This window comes from Odocoileus virginianus, chromosome 14 (genome assembly GCF_023699985.2).
Source record: "Odocoileus virginianus isolate 20LAN1187 ecotype Illinois chromosome 14, Ovbor_1.2, whole genome shotgun sequence".
Lineage (NCBI taxonomy): Eukaryota > Metazoa > Chordata > Mammalia > Artiodactyla > Cervidae > Odocoileus > Odocoileus virginianus.
Window position 1 is genome coordinate 45,991,424 of NC_069687.1, and position 20,805 is coordinate 46,012,228.

General features: G+C 42.0%; 1 long non-coding RNA gene across 13 annotated transcripts in view; it reads right to left on the minus strand.

The window, feature by feature from the left end:
- The window catches only part of LOC139038264 (uncharacterized), a 116,739-nt gene that overhangs the window by 67,141 nt on the left and 28,793 nt on the right, over positions 1–20,805 (minus strand). For 7 of the 13 annotated variants that reach the window (XR_011491232.1, XR_011491224.1, XR_011491226.1 and 4 more), the window contains 5 exons: positions 11,249–11,333; positions 10,764–10,859; positions 10,520–10,674; positions 10,244–10,323; positions 5,556–5,789 (listed from right to left, as the gene is read on the minus strand). This is a non-coding gene — a long non-coding RNA (uncharacterized lncRNA). The remainder of the gene's footprint in view (positions 1–5,555; positions 5,790–10,243; positions 10,324–10,519; positions 10,675–10,763; positions 10,860–11,248; positions 11,334–20,805) is intronic. The other 6 variants (XR_011491233.1, XR_011491231.1, XR_011491229.1 and 3 more) reach the window with 2 other exon arrangements.

The following is a 20,805-nucleotide window of genomic DNA, read 5'->3' on the forward strand; positions in this document are numbered from 1 at the left end:
CTTAAAAAAAAACAAACAAACTAGTATTTTCTAACTCCAGCTGCAGGTTCCCATTTTAGTTTCTCTAGCACCTCCCCTGTTTTGCTTAGCCTCCCGACCAGCCTTCATTCTAGGCCCTTTAAACAGGCCCACAGAGTGCCCAGAGTCCAAAAGAAGGCTTTCTTCCCTAGCCTTTCTCCCCACCCCCACCCGGTCCCACACCCTGCCCACCCCCAACCAGCTGGAGTCTTATTAGCCTCCAACTCCACCCTATAAAGCCTTCATTTAGGAATTCTCATGCATATTCCACGTTAATAACACCCACCATCTTCCCTGGAAAGTTCCCATTAGCTTTTCCTTAAGCTCTCAAAATACAGTAAAGACTTCACATTCATGTCTTAACACAGAAACCTCTGTCCTGCTGGCTCTTCAGTTCAGTCGTTAGGGAGAAGGGAAGCATTTGACAATACTCTGAAAACAAACCACATCAGGAAGTGGATAAATGGGGACATTTTTCTAAACATGTTTGCTTCTGACCTTCTCCCCTCCAGCCCCCCAAGCTGACATACCCAGGAGACTAGACCTGCACTCAGCTTCTCATTGCAGCACAGAAATATTTGGGGGTCTGTCCCCAGAACAGACCAATAGACCTATTCTCTTCCAGGACAAAGCTTGAGCCTTTAACCCTGTGCAGCCCTTTCACAAATTAATGGTAAGGCAGTTATGCTAACATAGCTCAGTCATGTCTGACTCTTTGGAACCCCATGGACTGTAGCCTGCCAGGCTCCTCTCTCCATGGGCTTCTCCAGGCAAAAGCACTACAGTGGGTTGCCGTTCTCTTCTCCAGGGGGTCCTTCTGACCCAGGGATCTAACCCAGGTCTCCTGCATTGGAGGCAGATTCTTTACCACCTAAGCCAGCAGGGAAGGCAGTTACAGATCTGTGGTAAGAAGAACCAAGCTAGGGAGCCCACATGGAGCCATCTGAGAGCGTTAGTGTGGCTCAAGATCAACAGGCATCCATTGTAGAAGGTCAGAAACTATAACACAAGTTATAATGCAAAGGTAAAATCTCATAACTACATTTGAAAAACAGCACCCATATGCCATATTAATGCTTCTAACAACACACTCTAGAAATGCTCTATCCTTTTACTTTGGGCTGTAAGAATTATCTCCAAGCAACATGGAACTTGAACTTGGGTTTTGGGCCAAAAAATGAATAACCAATATAAGAGGTTTTTTTATTAAGTGATATAAAAAAAAGATTGTATCAAGGATTGATGTTCCCTTTACAAGGTAAAACAATGTGAGTCCTCATCTAGCAACCATAATTTATATTACTACTTCATTTCAATTAAGATTAGTTTTCAGAAATTCTATATTCAACTTCTTCATTCTTATGTATTTATTAAAGTATGATCATATATTCAATATAGCTTAACTTCAAAATTTTTAATATTTCCAATATTAAGAATTTAGCACTAGATAACCACATACTGGGAAGATGCCAAAGAACTGATTAAAAGTTCACATTCCTTTGTTTGTTTATTTTTTAAAAAAATGATTTGGTATATGATAATAACATTTTTGGGAGCTATGTTTTGCTTTCTTTTATGATTACTACACAGCTGGAAATCAATTTAATTTGCATGATTTCTTGTGCAGTTTCTCCTTTTGTTCTACAGATTTTCTTGATCTCCCGTGCCCCAAAATATTTTACTATCAAAACAGCTGAGCCGCTATTATTTTTGAAAGACTTAATATAGAAGACTTTGTTACAGGAAGTTGAAGTTGACTTGAAAAGACATTATTGATTTCAATAGATTAATTATAATTTTAATTGACAGTGAAAAGCTGGGGAAGGAATTGAAGAGAACAAGAATGTGAGAAGAAAAGAGTTTCTTCAGTAAAACAATTTTTGTTAATTTTTTAACCCAAAATTGAATCCACTTTTTATTCATTTTCACATTAAATTATAAACACATTTTGAGGTGTTATTTTTAGATGTTTTTAATTTGTCTAGTCTAATATACAATCTAAAAATTTTCCATTTAGGGTGTGACAACGCTTAAAAGCAAAACCAAAGCAAACACTCTTTCCTGTTCTGTATAAGGTGGGTGGATCAAAGAATGTCTGGGCAGATAAGGGAGCTTCAAATTTTGGGCAGCCCCAGTTACTGAAGAGAATAAAAAGGAGCGTTCTTAAAAATCATGTCTGTGAATAGTTTCTTGCCCAAAAAGTCAAGACAATTCTCTAAACACTTGTTGGTAAATGTTCAGTTCAGTTTGCTACATTTCACTTCTTCACAGGCTTCAAAGGCTATTGATGTGAAACTTTATTGGGTGAGAAGGTTTTGAAACTCAAGTTCCATTTATCATTGGCCAAGTCCAGCAGTCGGATTCCTGGGATGCAGACAGGGGAGGGTCAAACTGTTGAAATGGTTTTTGATGATTTCCTCATCACTCAAGCTCCCCAGAGAAGGAGTCAAAAATGGTTGGTGTTTTGTTTTAAGCATGAGTCTAAAATACAGCTGAGAAGAGTTTTTATTTTGTTTTGTGTTTCAGCAGCCAAGATCTAAGATATTCTGTTTCTGTAGATTGAGTTCTACCTTTTTTCTTGGGTAACTTCTGTTTGGTTGGTTGGTTGACTGGTTTTTATACTGAGCACACTGATGCTTTGAAAGAAATCTGAGACTTGTTAGAAAGGAAAAAAGGAAAAAGAGATTTTGAGTAGGTGCATTAACTATCTGGGCTTCTCTGACGGTTCAGCAGGTAAAGAATCTGCCTGCAATGCAGGAGATGCAGGAGAAGCATGTTCAATCCCTGGGTTGGGAAGATCTCCTGGAGAAGGGCATGGCAACCCATTCAAGTATTGTTGTCTGGAGAATCCCATGGACAGCTATCTGTTGTTATATAACAAATTACCCCCCAAACTATTGGCTCTAAACCTTTCAAGGCAAACCATTCAATATCACGGAAATCCAAGTCTATGCCCTAACCAGTAATGCTGAAGAAGCTGAAGTTGAATGGTTCTATGAAGACCTGCAAGACTTTCTAAAACTAACACCCAAAAAAGATGTCCTTTTCATTACAGGGGACTGGAATGCAAAAGTAGGAAGTCAAGAAACACCTGGAGTAACAGGCAAATTTGGCCTTGGAGTACGGAATGAAGCAGGGCAAAGGCTAATAGAGTTTTGCCAAGAGTACGCTCTGGTCATAGCAAAGACCCTCTTCCAACAACACAAAAGAAGACTCTACATATGGACATCACCAGATGGTCAACACCAAAGTCAGATTGATTATATTCTTTGCAGCCAAAGATGGAGAAGCTCTGTACAGTCAGCAAAAACAAGACTGGGAGCTGACTGTGGCTCAAACTGTGAACTCCTTATTGCCAAATTCAGACTTAAATTGAAGAAAGTAGGGAAAACCACTAGACCATTCAGGTATGACCTAAATCAAATCCCTTATGATTAGACAGTGGAAGTGAGAAATAGATTTAAGGGACTAGATCTGATAGACAGAGTGCCTGATAAACTATGGATGGAGGTTCGTGACATTGTACAGGAGACAGGAATCAAGACCATCCCCAAGAAAAAGAAATGCAAAATAGCAAAATGGCTGTCTGAGGAGGCCTTACAAATAGCTGTGAAAGGAAGAGAAGTGAAAAGCAAAGGAGAAAAGGAAAGTTATACCCATTTGAATGCAGAGTTCCAAAGAATAGCAAGGAGAGATAAGAAAGCCTTCCTCAGCGATCAATGCAAAGAAATAGAGGAAAACAATAGAATGTGAAAGACTAGAGATCTCTTCATGAAAATAAGAGATACTGAGGGAACATTTCATGAAAAGATGGGCTCAATAAAGGACCGAAATGGTATGGGCCTAGCAGAAGCAGAAGATATTAAGAAGAGGTGGCAAGAATACACAGAACTGTACAAAAGAGATCTTCACGACCCAGATAATCACGATGCTGTGATCACTCACCTAGAGTCGGACATTCTAGAATGTGAAGTCAAGAGGGCCTTGGGAAGCATCACTACGAACAAAGCTAGTGGAGGTGATGGAATTCCAGTTGAGCTATTTCATATCCTAAAAGATGATGCTCTGAAAGTGCTTCACTCAGTATGCCAGCAAATCTGGAAAACTCAGCAGTGGCCACAGGACTGGAAAAGGTCAGTTTTCATTCCAATCCCTAAGAAAGGCAATCCCAAAGAATGCTCAAACTACTGCACAATTGCATTCATCTCACACGCTAGTAAAGTAATGCTCAAAATTCTCCAAGTCAGGCTTCAGCAATACGTGAACTGAGAACTTCCAGATGTTCAAGCTGGTTTTAGTAAAGGCAGAGGAACCAGAGATCAAATTGTCAACATCCTCTGGATCATTGAAAAAGCAAGAGAGTTCCAGAAAAACATCTATTTCTGCTTTATTGACTACGCCAAAGCCTTTGACTGTGTGGATCACAATAAACTGTGGAAAATTCTTCAAGAGATGGGAAACCAGACCACCTTAACTGCCTGTTGAGAAACTTATATACAGGTCAGGAAGCATGACAGTTAGTTCTACATGTCAGTTAGAACTGGACATGGAACAACAGACTGGTTCCAAATAGGAAAAGGATTACATCAAGGTTGTATATGTTGCCCTCCTTATTTAACTTATCTGCAGAGTACATCATGAGAAATGCTGGACTGGATGAAGCACAAGCTGGAATCAAGATTGTTGGGAGAAATATCAGATATGCAGATGACACCACCCTTATGGCAGAAAGTGAAGAGGAACTAAAGAGCCTCTTGATAGTAAGTGAAAGAGGAGAGTGAAAAAGTTGGCTTAAAGTTCAACAATCAGAAAACTAAGATCATGGCATCTGGTCCCATCACTTCATGGCAAATATATGGGTAAACAGTGGAAATAGTGAAAGACTTTATTTTTGTGGGCTCCAAAATCACTGCAGATGGTGACTGCAGCCATGAAATTAAAAGGCGCTTACTCCTTGGAAGGAAAGTTATGACCAACCTAGACAGTATATTAAAAAGCAGAGACATTACTTTGCCTAAAAAGGTCCATCTAGTCAAGGCTATGGTTTGTCTAGTAGTCATGTATGGATGTGAGAGTTGGACTATGAAGAAAGCTGAGCGCCAAAGAATTGATGGTCTTGAACTGTGGTGTTGGAGACGACTCTTGAGAGTCCCTTGGACTGCAAGGAGATCCAACGAGTCCTTCCTAAAGGAGATCAGTCCTGAGTGTTCATTGGAAGGACTGATGTTGAAGCTGAAACTCCAATACTTTGGCCACTTGATGTGAAGAGCTGACTCATTTGAAGACCCTGATGCTGGGAAAGATTGAAGGCAAGAGGGAAAGGGGATGACAGAGGATGAGATGGTTGGACGGCAACACCAAATCAATGGACATGAGTTTGGGTAAACTCTGGGAGTTGGTGATGGACAGGGAGGCCTGGCATGCTGCAGTCTATGCTATCACAAAGAGTCGGACTCAACTGAGCGACTGAACTGAACTGAATAGCCATGTATTTTCCCAGATAATTTCTGAGAAAGAAGAGTGAAGAAGCAATTCACCTGGGGATTCTGTCTCAGAGTCACTCTTGAAATCACAGTTGAGCTGTCAGCCAGGACTGCAGTCACCTGAAGGCTCAGGGTCCACTTCAAGTTAAGCCACATGGCTGCTGATAGGCTTCAGTTCTTCGTTGGCTATTGGGCGGAAACTTCATCTCCTTACCATGTGGGCCTATCCATAAGGCTGCTCACAATAAGGCTTGCTTCCCCCAGAGTAAGTGATCTAAGAGACAGAGGCTGACAGACAGACAAAGAGATGGACCTGACCCAATATGGAAGTCGCAGCTTTTAGAACCTAATCTCAGAAGTGCTGTTTCTATACTTGTGCTATATCTTATTGCTCACAAACAGAACATGCTGGCACACACTAAGAGGGGTTTGCATGATGGCAAGGATACCAGGAGATAGGGATTGTTAGGGGTGGGTGTCTTGGAGGCTGGCTATCACAGAAGGCAACTAGCAATATCTGCCAAATGTTGACCTCCTCTTTTTTTTTTGGCTTGCCACGTGAGTTGTGGGATCTCAGTTCCCTTACCCAGGATTGAAACTGGGCCCTCAGCAATGAGTGCACAGAGCCCTAACTACTGAACAACCAGGGAATTTCTGACCCCTTAATTCATATTTCATATACCACTATTGATATTTCACACAGCCACAGAAACTGGGACACTAAAAAATATTTTTTGAATAGGTGAGTTGAGAAATATACACTTCAATGTACACTTACTGTGCCACACTGCTACCTTTTGGCCAACAATTAGCAATATAACCATTTTATTAGGACTTCAGCATTTCTTTCTGCAATTATTTCATAGGAATGATTTTCAAATGATGTTCTAAGGGGGCCCAGATGGAGTGCCCAGAAGATATCTCCTCAACCCTTCTTGATTCAATCACAGCAGCTCTCCCAAAGTCTATTTTAACTAGTTGGCCTTCCTTTGAAAAATAATTCTTTAACTAAAAAAGGCGGGGGTGGGAGGGTGTGAAACTAAACCTTTCTTATGCATTTTGCCTATGTTATTTTAAACAAAACATTAGAAAATGGAAAAATGAAACTGTGGATAGTGCTAAAAAGTACTGTACTCTAAATCTAGAAATCCTTGGGGAAGCCCAAAGCAGTAAACACTCAATGTCAGTTCAATCATTAGGTTTAAGCTGGTTAACTTTGGATTCAACTACACAAAAAATACACATGCAGGGACACACACGCAAAAGACAGGGGAAAATATATGCAAAAATCTAGAAGGATGCAATTAAAGATTATGTCTTAAAAATAAGTTCAAATTAATTTTTAAAAAATTGTTTCTAGTTCTTGAAGAGTGAGGACCTTCTGAGAACACATGAGCCTATCTTTTAAACTTTGTGTCACTTTCCTATTAGTTTTGGGGTACAAATTACATAGAGAGGTAGAATCTTATCTGAATGTCTGTAAATTTTCTGGATTCATCATCTCATATCTAAAATTCCCCACATTTCCATGGCTAGCCAGACCCTAGTCAAATACTGAAAGTGTTTCAAAGGGCCCTTTACAGGCACTGGGCCTTGACCTCATCTTAAGATAGACAGACTATTTGGATTTCTAGCAAAGTAGCCTTTCTTCACCCAACTCTCAAAAATTACAAGTCTCTCAAGTATCTTCTAATTTTGTGTGTTCTATCTTAGCATAGGGCAAATGTCATTTGCCTTACCATTGGCTCCAAGTCTCAGTTGATTTTAGAGTACTCAAATATCTACACATTGACTCTAAAATTTCATTAAGGTATATCATATCCTTTTCATTATTCCCATAGAAAGGAACAAGGAAAAAATTAATGAATTAGTCTTGACTTATAAGGGAAACAAAGACCTGAGCTATTGAATTACACTATCTGAAAGTGAATGTTATGGATTGAATCTTGTCCCCCAAAAGGTATGTTGAAGCCCTAACCCAAACTATGTGACTTTATTTGGAAATAGGGTCACTGCAGATGTAATCATAATGGAGTAGGGTTTGCCCCTAATCCAAAGATATTTTTTTAATTGATTTTGGCTCCAATCATAAAGTTGAGAGACTTCCCATTAAAATCTAGATTCCAGCTTCTCTCTTTTTTTTTTTTTTTGTTAGCCATATAAGAGAAATTTATTTAAAAAATCAATATCTTGAGTTTCAGAGACACAGATATAAAAGAAATTCTGGAAAGTGAAACACCTTTTCCAGAAACTGTTTCCAGGATGGTCAATACTGATTTCGAAATTGGTTGCTTAGGTCTTGAAGCTCTGTCACTAAGGTGTCCATAGCTGCTATTTCATCACCTAATTCCCTGGAAATTTCTCCACTTGCCGCGTCTGTAAAAATAAGAAAATCTGGCAGCAAACTTCAACTCAGGAGGATGCTGGTCCTTCTGCATCTTGTCTGCCTTGAATTATGGTTGTTTTTATGCCTGCTTTACCCTCTTGCAAGGGCTTCCTGGTGGCTCAGATAGTAAGGAATCTGCCTGCAGTGCAGGACACCTGGATCTGATCCCTGGGTTGGGAACATCCCCTGGAGAAGGGAATGGCTACCCACTTCAGTATTCTTGCCTGGAGAATTCCACGGACAGAGGAACCTGGTGGGCTACAGTCCATGGGGTCGCCAAGAGTTGAACACGACTAAGCAATTAAAACACACATACCCTCTTTCAAACTTAAATAAATCTCACTTATCTATTCATCCCTTATCACAGCAGTTGTCAAACTTTAGCAGGCCCCAGAATCACCTGCAAGGCTTGTTAAAGCCAACCCACTGGCCCTGCCCAGGGTTTCTGATGCAACAGGTTTGGGGTGAGGCCAGTGATTTGCATTTCTAGAATTTCCCAGGTGACACTGTGGCAGATGGTCCAAGGACCACACTTGAGAACCACTGCCCTACAACACAATGTAGGGTCTTGCACATAATATGGGTTCAATAAATTGCTCAATTATTATAATTATTGGATTGAGATTAAGAGGGGCTTCCCTGGTGGCTCAGATGATAAAGAATCTGCCTGCAATGCAGGAAACCCAGGTTCAATCCCTGGGTTGGGAAGATCCCTTGGAGAAGGAAATGACTACCCATCCAGCATTCTTGCCTGGAGAATTCCATGGACAGAGGAGCCCATTCTGCTACAGTCCATGGGGTGGCAAAGAGTCAGACATGATTGAGTGACTAACAGTTTCATTTTCACTTCAGAGATTAAGAGCACACAAATACCATTTGCAACTTCCAATTTCATCACTATGACTTTGCACACGTTACTGAATTTATTTGTACCTCTAGAGCCCTCCTTGTTTAATTAGAAAAATAATAGCACCTGTGTACTCCAAAAGGCTGGTATCAGTATAAAATGAGATGATATAGGTTAAATACTGCAGCTGATCATCAGTGCTCAGTAAACATTAGCTATTATTACTATTTATCAATTCTTCCTTAGTCTGTATGTTTGAAGCCAGAGTCTTCCTCTCATTTTCCTTTATGTAACCACCCCCTGGACCTTCACCATTATCTAAAACTGTGCCTCACCCATAACAGGCACTGAATAAACATTTCCTGAACGAATGAAGGAAGACGCTAACACACACTCAATTTGTGTGGGCTGAATATGTCAGTTAGGACGACCAAGCTGAGTTGACACTTTTCTATAACCCTTATAATTCTAACACAAAGCTGAATTAAAATGGGTATTCCCCACATTAAAGTGTAAACTCAGAGATGATTGCTAAGTGTAATAATTCCCCAAAGGGGCATTAACAGCTCGCTTTTTGCACACACCCTTGGCGTCAGACACTGTTACAGGTCCTCTATGCTCATTCACCCATCGAATCAGGCCTCGTTAATGTAAAACCTCAAGTTGATATATCAGTTAGCAATTGCTTTTGACTATTTGTGACAGACACCAAAAATAATGACCCGAATACACAAAGGAATTTTCTCTCCCAAGGAAAATCCAGATGAGGCAGGTCAGAGCTGGTGTGACAGCTAAGCAAAATCTCAGGGATCAAGGCACCTTCTCTCTTCCTGCTCCACAGCCCAAGCCCCAGCTCTGTCTTCAAGGTCACCGTGGTGTCCAGCATGGCTAATTGGGGCCACAGCCTCATATCAGCTTTCCAGGCAGCAGGGAGACGGGAAGGGCAAAAGTATCTGCCCTCCCTTTGCAGAAGGCTTCCTGGAAGTCCCACAGAATCCTCTGCCCTAGTCCAGTCAGCCGAAACCTGGTCACACGGCCACACCCACCCCAGGGGAAACTCGATCTTTGAGCTAAACCCGTTGCTGCCCTGGGAAAGCCAGCTTCTGTTAGTAAGGAGACAGGGAGTGCCGGTCTAGAGAGCATTTGCCATGTGTCTGCAAGAGCTAGCCCACGTACACACACACACACACACACACACACACACACGCTTCATCCCGGGCTCCCACTGAACAACAAATCACACACTCGGAACACGTTTCAAGTTTGTTAGGTAAGTTACTATGAGGGTAGGTTTCACTCACACATTTCTGCCATCACCTTTTTAATGAGGGAAAACATGAACCTTAACCATATCTCAGCCTTGGGGAAAGCAGCTGGCTCAGGCCTCCGTGCTGTGCATGTGAGGAGTGTGAATCTGATCACACACACACACACTGTGATGATGCTGGCAGTGGGGATAAAGATAAATACCTTCCAACACCCTCCACATTGTGATCATAGAATTCAAACCTTGAGCCCGAGGGTGCTGAAAGCAAACAGCAGGAGAATGAACACCCTGTGACACCTCCTTCAAGGAAAGCTGATATGATCTGCAAAAACAGGAGACATCTTTCAGCCGGGAACTCTCCCTCTCTCTCCCTCTGTCTTTCTCCTCTCCCCCTCCCCACTATCTAAAATGTATCAGGGTTGCCGTTTTATTAACTTTGTGACTTAAGTTGTAAAGCACCCGTATGCAAACACCCAAGAGCACCTCCTCCATTGAAACCCTCCAAGCCCACAGCTAACCTGGATTTCCAGCTCCTCTGAGGTCGGAGCCTCATAAGGCAGACAAAAACTCCTTTATAAAAGTGCTTGGAAAGAACTGAAGCCTGAAACGATAGGGTCTCTGTTCTTTGTGCAGGTAGGCAATTTCCCAGCAAGGTTTCAGGTTTTGCAGTTAGCTTTTGTAATGACAATAAAAGAGAGATAGTAACCTTTACAGTGAGTGGCAGCAGCTAACACTAGGCTGTGTGAAAACGGATTACGTTACCTGGAGCCTCACATTGCAGCGGGGGGTTATTGTACAAAACTGGGTTCTGTTGTGGGCATCCAGGTAGCCTTTCTTCATTGAGGCAGGCCATTGCACCTGTGTGAAGAGGATTTTTTTCTTCCAGTAAAGGAAAAATTCCCTCCCAGCAATTCAATTTATATTGAAAGTCACTTGCTAAGTGGATTTGCTGTGGGATGGGGGTGGGGGAGGGGGGAATGGGCAGAGAGGAAGAAATCTCTGGAGCAGGGCAAGCCTCCATAGGCTAAGTTACTACTAAGTATACTACTAGGCTAACTATACTACCTCGGTTAAGTCTCACCACAGGGGGAGATGGTTCAGGGATACCTTTGGTAGCTGTGTGTGACCTTTGGTTACCTGGATTAAGCCGCTGGACTAAGAGACTTTGGAAACTGCTGGTCATTGTCACTTACACTTTCCTGTGATGACAATGAATGCTATTAAGTTAGGAACTGATTGGGATTTACCTGGTCATTTGGTGGTTAGGATTCCATGCTTCCACTGCAGCAGGCATGGGTTACATGCCTGGTCCGGGAACTAAGATCCTGCAGGCTGCAAAGTGGCAAATAGAAAATAACTGTTTTCAACTCTGAAGACTTTCTTTTAACTTAGTTCATGGAACATGAGCACTGCATACAATTATACCCTACGTAATAAATACCAACATTAAAAATCACATTTGCAAGTAGAAAATCGTTCGTGCTGACCTTCTACTAGTATCACTTAAAGAGAATGGTTCTTGTCTATCGATATTAATAGGCCTTCTCCACATCACCATGGAGGGATTGAAACTGTGTGGAAGAAGGGGTGGATGTTGGAAATTCAGTGTCAATAAAGGCTGCTCAATTGACAGATGGTACTGAGGAAGACAGTCATGCAATCAATAAATATGTATTTATTATATTGTATACCACTGTAAGACACCGTTCTAGGAACTAACTAGACCAGGTGCCTACCCTGGTAGAGCTCAAACCAACATTTCTTACTCAGATGCACGGGCAATTTTCTGCACTAGGCATCACTGAGGCAAAAAAATCAGTAAATGCACAGCTGTTAATAATCCTCAGGTGTTTTACCCTCTAGCAAGGGAGATAACAATGCCATGTTAGGAGCTTTAAGGGATACTGTCAGAGCTCAAAAGAGGTTGCATATGCATGTAAAATGGTCTGAGACTAATAAACTTACAGAGAAAACCAACGGGCACCAACTGGGAAGTGGCTGAGGAGCTGCAGAACGGAGCGTGGTAAGATGAGACCAACCCGGGAGGGTGGTTTGGGATTAGCTAACTTTGAACTGGAAGCTTAGGGCTGGCAGCCCAGGTCCCTGCTATACTGCATAAACTCTGGCTGAGCCCAACAGGCCATCACTGAGGGCCAGAGCCCGTCAGGACCATTTTAACCACACGTATGTGTCCTGTTCCATCTCTGCGGCTTCCTAGAGATGGAAAAGTATGTACCTCAGGGGTCAAAAGCAACCTCAAAGAAGTGTTGTGTTTGGCCTGCAAAGTTTTGGGGTTGTTTTTTTTTTTTTTGAGTCAACATTTCAAAATCGATGGAGATAAAAATTAATTTTTAAAATAACAAACAATAGCAACCAAAAACAAAGTATCTGTGGCACTAAAATAAAAAAATTAAAAACAGGGTGGGGGACACATGTACACTACAATATTGTAAAGTAATTAGCCTCCAATTAAAATAAATAAATTAATTTTTAAAAAAGAAAAAATCAATGGAGACGTCTGTCCTCTTTAAAAGAAACTAGAAGATATGACAACACTAAGCCTGAACCATGGAAATTTGAGCCCAGAGCTTAAATCTCTGACCTCCACCTCACCATCCAGGGTAGGCAGGCCGTGCCTCCCCCCCACACAGTCCCCACCACTTCCTGCAGCGTCTTCTACTCTGAAGTCATCCATCAGCTGCCATTTCTTATGAGAGTTACAACACTGGTATTTTATAGCAAAGAAATATCTTCTTTTAATGTCACTGTCAAATATGCGGACATGACAGACCTGAAGGACTATGTATCAAGGGAGAAAAAAAACCCAATATCATTTGTTTCATCCTACAGTTATTTTTAGAGGACCTATTGTGAGCCAGGTACTGTTTTAAACACTAAGGATATAGGGGTGGAGGGTGGGAACATGTTCCTTCTGTGTCAAGTTGTTTCTTATTTGTGAGAGATAGACAATCATCAGAAGTATAATTGCACTTCAGAGGGTGGTACATAATATGAGAAGATAAAAAAGCAAGAAAAAGGTACAGGTGGAGGGTCATGGCAGGGGCAGCGGGGGGTGGGGGGGGGGTGGTGGTGATGGGTAGGGACAGATATGTTAGTCACAGAAGGCTGTTCCAATAAAGTGACATTTGAACAGAAATCAAAATGAACTGGAGGAATGAGCATTGAGATGTATTTCTTTGTGGAAGGGAAAAAAAAATTCTTTCACTGTATTTAATATGCAAAGGGTTTTTGTGTCAAAAGAGCCCACAACATTACTATGAAATAAACCAAGGTTAAAATTACAGAGCAGCACACAGAAAACCTGAGGCCCAGTTTTCAAAAAGCCTGCTCTCTAAATGAAATGATTTTTAAGTTTACATTCATTTCACTGAAGACAGAAATTCCGTTTGATGCTAGTAATCAAATTACTTTTCAATCTTAGCAACCTCATGGAAGAGGGAAGAATATCTCCATTCTATAATGGAAAAGTAAGACAGAACAGTTAATAAAAGTCCTTGCTTATGGCAGCATGGTTACTAAGTAGACAAGACAAGACAAGGCTAAACTGACAACAGTCCCAGCATCTTTCCAAGGCTAGAGCTTTAATACTGTTCCTCCCCTGCAGCACCTGTAACAAGAGCAGACTGTGAGCAACAGTGGGGGAGGCAATGAGCGGTCCAGAGCTTTAGAGGGCCAGAAAGTGCTTTTGAGCATTAGCTCTAGATACAAAGTTTCTTCGCGATCTCATGTCATGTTTGAAATACAAACACATTTTACATCTGTTCCTTAATGTATCTGTATTCTTTCCATTTGGGTCAAATAACATACTACAAGAAGATGTGCTGTTTATTTTGGGTTGTTTTTTTTGTTGTTGTTTGTTTGTTTGGCTTTTGCTTTTTTTAAATTGGAGTATAACCACTTTGATCCCTGGGTGGGGAAATCCCCTGGAGAAAGAAGTGGCAACCTACTCCAGTATTCTTGCTGGAAAATCCCGTGGACAAAGGAGCCTGGTGGGCTACAGTGCATGGAGTCGCAAAGAGTCGGACACGACTGAGCGGCTAACTAGTACCGCTCTGATTGCTTTACAATGCTACGTTAGTTTCTACTGTACAATGAAGTGAACAAGCTATATTATACACATATCCCCTCCCTCTTGGACCTGCCTCCCACCTACCCTCCCCCATCCTCCATCTATGTCATCACAGAGAACCAATGTATCATATTTACAGCTTAATTTTGCCTGTGCATGTGCTAAGTCGCTTCAGTTGTGTCCGACAATTTTGAAACCCCACCAGGTTCCTCTGTCCATGGGATTCTCCAGGCAAGAATACTGGGGTGGGTTGCCATGCCCTCCTCCAGGGTATCTTTCCAACCCAGGGATCAAACCCACATCTCCTGAGACCCCTGCATTGCAGGCAGATTCTTTACCACTGAGTTACCATCTACCACACCCTAAATGCACTGAGTATCCCAGTTTAGTAAACAGGACCAGAAGCCCTGCAGAATTAACAAGCAGAACCAGAGCCAGCAGTGACTTGAAGATCCACCAGGGCTATAGACCATTATAGTCTATATCAAATGAACAATTTTTAAGATACATAAAGATGATTACGATATTTTTTACATCACATAAGCAAGCATGTATTATAAAGTGGTATTCAAGTATCACACATTCAGTTTACTTAGTGTAATTTTCAAGATGTTGTGCACATCTGGAGACAAAATAGTGTAATCTAAGAAAACTGGGGATGGCATGATCCAAGAATGAAGTTACTATCATTGAACACAAATCAGTGGATTACTGAGACAAGTTTTCCTTTACTGCATAATGTCATTTTTCATTAAGAGTAAAATGCAATGTTATTGCTCTGGAATTTATCACAAAGATGCTTCCAAGGGTTGGTGTCTCTGCTCTCTTCTAATCATAAACTGTTTACATATGGGTTTCTGGGGTTCTATGGATCACACATGCAAAGAACTCTCCCTTGCCTTGTCTTTCAGTCTCTGTGCAATTTCTGGGAGTACTTATCAATTTTTAGCTCATCTGTAATGGAGAGACCCCTTTCCCTGACTTTTCCCTAAAGGACTCTATTTATACTGCACCTGGTATTTTACCCGATCTCCAAGGAGAAGGATGAACTTGGAAAGAGTCTTTCCTCAACCCATTCATCATGCTTGCAAATGGCTGGCGTCAGTCCACATTATTTCCCTCACATTCCAACACATGTTGCTCCAAGACATCTTTCCGTACCATGTAGGAAAGGGTTCCACATGCCAAGAAACAACCAAGGAATCTGATAACTCAATCCAAAGACCTTTGAAGAAGATGCTAATGTTGGTTCACTTGAACTCAAAGCTTCTAGAAATGAATCTGGGTGAGAGTTAGCAGTGGATTTAGAAGGAAGATGCAGAGCTGTCCTTCCAGGGCCCATGTCAAGGGAGGTGGTTGGGGGTAAGGCTTGTTTCATCTGCAAACCATTTGAGGAAGCAGCTGACAAGGCAGTTCTTTTTAAACGCTTTCCTGTGGCCTCTAACCCTCTGCTGCTTCCCTCTGTTCACTTCCTCCACCTCCTTATTTCTGTCCTTTAAAAGGACTGATGATGCAAATCACTTCAGCCCCCACTTGCTCCATGGCCCTGGATCTGGCTGGCCTTATCTGTCTTCCCCTTTGCTGGAACTGCCTGTCTCTAACATCTCCTTTCCCAGGTCTACCCTTCCTGCTGCCGCCAGAGCAAACTCAGCAAAGCACAGATCTGGTCCAGTCCCTCTCCTAATTAAACGTCTCAGAGGCTTCCCATGCCTGCAGGACAGGTCCTTTTCACAGGACCTGGGTTACATTTCTCTTCCATCTCCTGTGGTTCCCTGCTGCCTGTACTCCAGGCCCTACCCTCCCTCCACCTCACCCGTGCACCTCCTGGCCTCTTCAAATGTAGCCCGCCCCGCTTCTCTCTGCCTGTTTGCCTTATGCGTGAATTCCTTCACAGTTCAGCTCCCCTCTCTCCAACCTCCCCACTCCACCCCAGCTCCACTCAGAGAACCTCAAACAGAGCTCTTACTTAGCAAGTATATTTTAACTTCGTTTGTTCTACCACCTCTGCCCGGGTCCCACCATCCCACAGAAGATAAAAATTGGGTCTTCCTTTAAAATCCGCCTCCACCCCCGTCAGGGGCACTAACTCCCCTACACGTCCAATCGACCCTGCCTTGAAGAAGCCGCAAGACCGGGAGCTGAGAGGTGCTATAAGAGGCTCTCAGGATGGGACCCAGGAGCAACATTGGAGCCTGTCCAACACAGCTGCAGCAGAAACCGCGTGAGCTGAGGGCACACGGCAAGGGCGTAAGATGTCTTTGCTGCAGCCACTCAGATCTGAGTAACCATGGAAACTCAGAGCCGCAGAGGCCCTGGGCCCAGCCTCTCACGTAGGGCGAGGATGCTTTCCCAGATCACTGACAACGGGCAGCTTCTGCTCCTCTCCTCCCTTGACCTAGCGAAGTGTTATTATCACCAGACAGCTCACTGCTTGGCATCTCTGCCTGCCTGACTGCTCATTCACTAAATGGTGTCTGACTCTTTGCGACCCCACAGACTGGAGCCCACCAGACTCCTCTGTTCAAGGGATTTCCCAGGCAAAAATACTGGAGCGGGTTGCCATTTCCTTCTCCAGGGGATCTTCCCCACCCAGGGATCAAATCCACATCTCCTGCTTTGGCAGGCAGATTCTTCATAACTTTTCATCAAACAAATTGATCTCATCTTCATAATATTTAAAAATTAAATAAAGTAACATTGCATGCGTGCTAAATCGCTTCAGTCATGTCCAACTCTTTGTGACCCACTGAACTATAGCTCACCACGCTCCTCTGTCCATGGGATTCTCCAGGCAAGAACACAGGAGTGGGTTGCCGTTTCCTTCTCCAGGGGATCTTCCTGACCCAGGGATCGAACTCGTGTCTCTTACACCTCTTGCATTGGCAGGCAGGTTCTTTACCACTAGCGCCAACTGGGAAACCTCAAATGCTTAGTATATGCCAAGTACTATAGTAAGAGCTTGGCATGTACCATTTAATCTTCATAAATACCTTCTCTGGTAGATACAATCATCACCTCCATCTTTTAGGAGAAGACTGTAGCAGATGCTGCCTGTGCTTGCCCATCCGCTCCAGACCCCCCATTTTGGTGCAAGCTGGCAGACTCCCCTGTGCCCACATCTGCATCTCTGGGCCAGAGCTGAGTTTCCTGGACCATATTTGGCCAGAAGTGCCAGAGAATTAACACCCCCTTAGAAGCGTCCTTCAACCAATGGCCAAGAAGACTGTTCCCCAAGTGGATTGGATCTGCAGTGGGTCGGCTATATTGGCTCTCAGAGTTCCCCAGTGGGGAAGTGAAGCTCTGATCCCACAATAGTAACACACTTGGTAACTCTGCTTTCATTGGCCATCTTCTCTTCATCTGCTCACTTCCTCATCACCCTACCAGGGTTTTCTGAAGATCACCTCCCAATATTTGCACTGAAACTGGGTCTACTCCTGGACAGCCTACCAAAGACAGGGAGCCAAAGCAGAGATGTGGGGACACGCCCAGGCTGATGTCTCCCTTCAGCACCCTCACTCGTCTCCACTAGCCTACACTGCTTTCCCACCCAGGCTGCCCACTGGAGAAAGAAACGCCATCTTCTCCTTCCTCTATAACCAAACACGTGGAGACAGTCCAAGCAGCTCCTAACCTTTCTCCCGTGACTATTACAAACGTGGTTTTCATGCGCATCACCCACTCATGAGGCACCCTGTCTAGCTTCAAATTCTCCACTTAAAATTAAACATATGAATTGTTTTCTGCTTTAAACCTTTCATGATTCCATCCACATGTTTCTTAATCCTGTGTTATTGTAGAAGCAGAGAATTCTAGTAAGCTATTCAATTTTGACCCTATTTGAATATGAAAAAAATTCCTAGGACTATTTCTATGTTCAAAATAGCATCCAAATAGGCACAATGTTGAACTGATTACAGTGAATCTTATCAAATATGGCAATACCAGTAATGAGTATGTTAATAAGTTCTTATAGATTTAGCAAGATATAAGTATTGAACATCTACTTTTTATTCATTAACAAAATAACAATGAACACTCTACTAGACTCCTACTGTGCATCTTACTCAATGCACCCTCATCCAGAGGTCCTGGATTTTCCTCTGATATTACTTCTCAAGCATCATCTAAATTGGCTATAAATAAAAATTCAGGTCTCAGAGATGAACTCAACAGAAAGTACTCCCAGAAGTAAGCACATCAGAGCAGGTTGTCTAAAACATCTTTGATAAGTTTAAAGTTCTTGAACTGGAATCAATCTAGGTACAATGTGTGTATGTGTGTGTGTGTGTGTATGTATGTGTGTGTGTGTTAGTAGCTCAGTCGTGTCTGACTCTTTGCAACCCCATGGACTGTAGCCCACCAGGCTCCTCTGTCCATGGGATTTTCTAGGCAATAATACTGAAGTGGGTTGCTGTTTCTTTCTTCAGGGGATCTTCCCATCCCAGGGATCAAATCCAGGTCTCCTGCAGTGCAGGCAGATTCTTTACCTTCTGAGCTACCAGGGAAGCCCAGGTACAACATAGTCAATGTAAAAAATTAATAACTTCAGGAATTATGTCACAGATTATGAGATGACAGTTTACAGAATATTAGGGTAAGAAGAACATTAGAGAACATCTATTTCTATTTCATCTTTTGCAGAAGTAAGATGATACAAACAGGTAGTAACATAATCAGAACTAGAACTTGGGTTTCTAAGCTCTCAATTCAATGTTTAATCTATTTATCATAATCTGTCACATATCCTGAATAATTCACTTTTCATCCATTTACAATAGAGTATCTTTGCATATGGAGTCACAAATTCATCTCCATGATAACCAGCACCTGGTTTGGTAAGTGAAACTAATCAAATTTATGTCTCAGGAATTTAAAATTAGGACAAGAGACTGAGTCAGTGGAGAGAAACTGAACTGAGAGACTATGCTAAATAGTATAGAATTAACGCTAGATGCCATTTTGGGCCTTTACAAAAAGATCAGTGTAAGTTATCACAGAGTCCCAAAAGGATAGCGAGTAGCCTGAATTTCACTTTTCCAAAGTTTTTCTGAAGTCTGGTGACATTTGGACTTCATGAAGGTTATTTGTATTTTAAACTAATATCCTCAATGAGCTTACTTGAACCAGCTTAAGTAGATGTCCCTTCCTTGTAACAAAAGTCCCTGAGTAGAAGTCTCTTCCCTCTTTCTGCTTCTAAACTAAGCAGCTATAAAGGTGAGTGTTGAGTAACGGGATAATAAGAATGGCCTTTGGGATCAGCACAAAGAACTGGAATAATGCAAGAGACTAAGTACAGCCAAATGCCACCTGTGGTTAGAGAATGTCATTGTTGGGGGAAAAGAGGCTGAGATCTCCAACTTCTTAAGTCAGTTTAGGGGCAGTCCCTTGAAATGACAAATATATAGGTTTTGAGTGGTGCGTTGTATGCCCCCTTCCAAATCTAGACTTACCCTGGTCATTCTAAACCAAATGAAGAAAGGAGCTTAATTTGTGAACATGAATTTTCACAAATTGAACTCTCATATGAATTTTCACAGTGTGAACTCCCATATTTTAGGGGTGGGTCAGTACTTAAGTCTGCAGTAGGAAATGGCAACCCACTCCACTATTCTTGCCTGGAAAATTCCATGGATGGAGGCGTCTGGTGGATTACAGTCCATGGGGGTCGCCAGGGGTCAGATGTAACTGAGCAACTGATCACCATACACGTATGCACAGTACCTAAGTCAATAGGGCCTCTTCTTATTTCACACTGGTCTTATTGGTTTCCTGGACCCCTCAGACAGTCAATACACCTAAATATAATAAAGCATTTTAAAAGATCTCCTACCCAGTAGCATTAAACACAGTCGTATTGGCACTATTTGTTCTCAACCAGCAGTCCTTTTCCTATTTCTTTGTTGACAGAACCGTGAATAATCAGGGTTGACCCTATCACTAGCTCACTAGCTCAAAAAAAAAAAAAAAAAAAAATTTAAGATAATCATGAAAATGCCATTCCCTTTTTCAGTGATTGGTACAGACATGTTCTTGTCTATATCTAGCCAATGAGATAATAGTAACTAATATTTATTGAATGATAGCTATGTGCCCTCCTCCAGGGATTTTACAGGAACTCATTCTTTTTTCTTTCAATACAATTCTATAATATAAGGTCTATATCTGTCCCTACATCATGTCTTCTTGAAAAGTGAGATAATTAATTTTCTTCACGGTTTAAGTCATTTTGATTTGGATTTTCTATTATTTGTCACTACAAACATTGAAACTAATACTCCAACTGATTTGTTCTCTTTAGAATCCCATTTCAATATGTAAACAAAGATAGCAAATGGCAATTCTTTCCTTCCTAGTTCCTATAAGAGTTTTTTCAGATTTTTTTAATGTGGAACATTTTTAAAGTCTTTATTGAATTTGTTCCAATATTGTTTCTGTTTTTGTTTTTTGGCTACAAGGCATGTGGGATCTCAACTCCCCGACCAGGGATGGAACTTGCAAACTCTGCATTGGAAGGTGAAGTTTTAACCACTGGACCACCAGGAAGTCTCTATAAGAGTTTTTTCTTATCATTACTTTGAATGAAAAGAAGAGGCAGAGGAGAAAAAGTCTCATTTTCATGTTAGATTTATTATTGTGTGCGTGCGTGCTCACATGACTGCTTCAGTCATGAATGACTCTTTGTGACCTTATGGGTTGTATCCTGCCAGGCTC